We start from the raw sequence: 4,150 nt of genomic DNA on the forward strand, positions 1-4,150 counted from the left end.
AAGCAGGATCCCTGCTGAGCAGAAAGCCCGATGCGGGACTCGATCCCAGGACCCTGGGACCATGACCTGAGCCGAAGGCAGAGGCTTTAACCCACTGAGCCACCCAGGCGCCCTGCAAATATTTTTTTTTAATCAACCAGGATGGGGTCACCTGGGTGGTTCAATCAGTTAAGCATCTGACTCTTGGTCGCAGCTCAGGCTTGATCTCAGCGTTGTGAGTTCGAGCCCCATGTAGGCATGGAGCCTGCTTTAAAAAGTCAACCAGGAACTGTCGAACAGCGTAGGGTCTTTAAGATGTCATCCATACTGTTACAAATGAATCTGACTGTGTTACAAATATATGACATAATCACACTCTGGGGGTGGCAAAGAAAGGGGGAGGTTGACCTAAGTGTTTTGCCTGGATACTGTGGAGCTAAAGAAAAAAGAACTGTACATAAATTCTGTACTATATTTGGTAAATTTGTCTTTCACCAGGTGTGAGTTAGCAATCCTGAAAATACACTGCATGTATAGTAGGGTGGAACAAATAAGCAACTATATTGTAGATAATAAAATCTCCTTAAAGATACTGTAGTTAAAGAAAGCCAGAGAAGTTACAAATAAGTAAGGAAAAATGCCAGAATGAACACACAGTGCTCCACAGACCTGGAGTCACAGATATGAGGAGAAAGACATGTTTTCCTTGAAGAGATTGATACATAGGGCTAGTAACAAAGATAGGCATGTAGATGGGTAGACACATACATAAGTGTACATATCCACATACATGGGTGAGTGCATGTTTATATATTTTCTAGCTCTGTCCAATGAGAGGGTCAAGCATCATCCTGTATTGGATCCTGGAACAGAAAAAGGATTATCAGTGGAATCTGAATAAAGTCTGTAGTTTAGTGATGGTATTGTATTAATGTTAATTTCTTATTTTCAATAATTGCACCATGGTTACACATTAAAATTAAAGGAACTATGTGCACTACCTTTGCCTGTATGCCTAAAATTATTTTTTTAATATAAAGTTGAAAAGAGACATAGTTAAATTAAGAAAATGCAAAGGGAGGGCACCTGGGTGGTTCAGTCAGTTAAGCATCTGCTTTGGCTCAAATCATGATCCCAGGGTCCTGGCATTGAGTCCCACATTGGGCTCTCTGTTGGGTGGGGAGTCTGCTTCTCCCTCTCCCTCTGTCCCTTCTTGTCTTTGTCCCTGCTTGTTCTCTCTCCCGCTCTCTCAAATAAATAAATAAGATCTTAAATTGAAAACAAATGCAAAGGTAAGTCACTAAATGAGAGAAAATATTTCCAAAAGATATATCTTATAAAGAACTCAAATCTAGGGTGTACAAAGAATCCCCACCACTTAGTAGAAAACAACCTGATTTTCAAAGAACAGTTAGGATTTGAACAGTCACATGAATGACACACAAACACCTTTAAAGATGATCAACAACATTAGCCATTGTAGAAATACACATTTCACTATGGGCTGCACTGCACACCCACTAGCATAACAATAAGGAAACTGACAATATGAGTTTGGGCAAGGATATGGAGCACCTGGGACTCCCAGACATCGCAGGCAAGAATGCAAAATGGTACAGCCTCTCTAGAAAAGAATTTGGCAGTTGCATATAAAGTTAAACACAGACTTATATGACCCAATAATCTTACTTCTAAATATTTATCCAAGAGAAACAAAAATATATGTTCACACAAAGACTTGAACCCAAATGTTCATAGGTTCATAGGAATGGAATGTAGGGAGAGGTCAAAGGGAACATTTATTTGCATTAACTCCGATGTCCTAGTGTTTACGAGAATCTCGGGGGAGGCACAAATTATACAATTAAAACTAAATTTAAAAAGTCACAGTAGCTACTGTTTCACTTTTTTCTGTCACCTAGTGGGTCTGTCTACCCCACAAGCAGGTGGTCTCCTTGAGGGCAGGGGCTGTCGGGGTCTTCTCTGAGAGCCCCTCCGGCCTATAGTGCAGGGCCCAGATATAGAGCCCTGGAGTCTTCTCTGTCGCTCCCGTCTGGTGCCCTCGGGTGATAATATTGAGCAACTACAGCCTCTTTTGATGCTGGCCAGGCTGGAATCTCAGGGTGGTTTAGACCTGCCCGTAGCTGAGGCGGGGGTCTTGGAACTGGTGAATGGGTCTCAGGGCCAGCTATTTTCGGATATTTGGCCCAGATCTCCCTTCTGAGGTGGGCTAGGGACAGAGGGTACTAGAGCAAGGCCAGAGAGAGCCCTCTTCCTGCCTGAGTTTTAGCCCCTTTCCCTGTTCCCTGACTCTGCCCTTCCCTCAGGGACAGAAACAATTGCACACAGGAGCTGGGGTCCTGGAGCCTCAGAATGGAGCCCTATAGACAGCATCCTCAGCCCTCTGAGAGGGGACTTCCCCTAACTGGACCTCTGCAGGGACTCTGGCTGCCCGGAGCCGTTGGTGGCTCTCACGCAGGGCCATGACCCAGCTCTGCATGGGGCCAGAGTCGGGACTCAGCCTGCGATCTGTTTGGAGTCTGGGTTAGACCGAGGGTAAGGCTCAGATCAGGGGTCAAGGTCAGAGCTGAGTTTGGGGGCTGGGTCAGGTCTCCATCTCTGGTCAGGTCAGGAAGAAAACCAGGGCTGAGAATTCTTGGGGGACCACTAATAATGATATTTAGATTCTTTGGGCTCTGAATAGTAAATCCATTTCTGTTAGAGGGCTTTTAGGTCACTCTCACAATCCCAAAGTGATTTTTCTGCCAAAAAGAAATTATGACCCCTCAGGAGCACCTAGTAAGTAGGGGGCAGGGCGGAGTGGGGCAGGGTGAGGTGTGGACCGGCAGGGGTGCAGGGGGAGCTCTGGCATTCAGCCAGGCAACATGAGAACAATGTGACACTTTGTTTTCCTCCAGCAAAGAAGGTGATTTGATTTGTGCATGGATAACTCATTTCTTTGTAAACTTTAAACTTCACCACAGACTTTGCCCTCCTTCTCCTCAGACAGGCTCTCTCTAGCCAGGCCTGACGAGAGGGGTTGCCTAGGGAGGATACCGAGCCCAGCTGTCCTTGGCACACACCCAGCATGGATAATTGTCCTTGTTTTGTAGAAGGGGAAACTGAGGTGCCCGAGGTTGCCCGGGAAGATGTTCTCTGAGCTGGGACTAGGATTTAGGCCTCCCGGGGTTTCCAGCCCCAGGTGCTGTCCATGCCCCAAGTTGAGTACTATACATTACCATAAGATTCTTTTTTTTTTTAAGATTTTATTTATTTATTTGACAGACAGAGATCACAAGTAGGCAGAGCAGCAGGCGGAGGGGGGTGGGGAAGCAGGTTCTCCACCGAGCAGAGAACCCGATCCTGGGCTCGATCCCAGGACCCTGAGATCATGACCTGAGCTAAAGGCAGAGGCTTAACTCACTGAGCCACCCCGGCGCCCCTCACCATAAGATTCTGATTCAAATTTTCAGTGACTTATTTGGGAGTTGAAGAGGTCATGACGCACATGAAGGTGCTTGAGCATGGCCCCCGATCCCTGTGAGAGCATCCTAGAGAAGAGTATCCATCCAGTGCTCTCCCCAGTGACAGAGCAGAGCTGGACTGCCCCACCCCCACACACATAAATTGCCCCGCCTCGCACCCACTCCCGGGACTTCCTGGACAAGGCAAAACACCACCTCCAGGCAGAGGAAGGGGACACCTCCTCACAGGCGGGGACTCTGAGGCCCAAAGAGGGCAGGAGACCTACCCAGGGGCAAACAGCCAGTCAGAAGCAAACTGAGGTGTTCCCTGGCCAGGCACTTTCTCCTTCCAGAGCAACGGGAGAGGGGACAGTGGCTGTGAAATGTGGTTCTGGATGTGGCAGAGAAAAAGTCAGGATGCCAGAGCTGGGGACTGAGGAGGGGTGAGTAGGGAGGGCTGCAGGGTTGTGGGTCAGAGGCTGGCCTTTGGGAATCTGAGCTGCAAAGAGTTCCGCCTGACTGCATCGTGGCCACGGGGTCAGGAGGAGGCGACAGTGGCTGGGAGAAACCGCGGTGGCAAGTTCCCCACAATAAATGAATTCCTGCCACACACAACAGCAGGGATGAGCCTCAGAAGCAAAGATGGAGGGAACATCCCAGAAAATTTTCTATGACATGCTACCATTGTTATAAAGCTCAAAAAGAGA

The sequence above is a fragment of the Meles meles genome, chromosome 10 (assembly GCF_922984935.1).
Source record: "Meles meles chromosome 10, mMelMel3.1 paternal haplotype, whole genome shotgun sequence".
Taxonomy (NCBI): Eukaryota; Metazoa; Chordata; class Mammalia; order Carnivora; family Mustelidae; genus Meles; species Meles meles.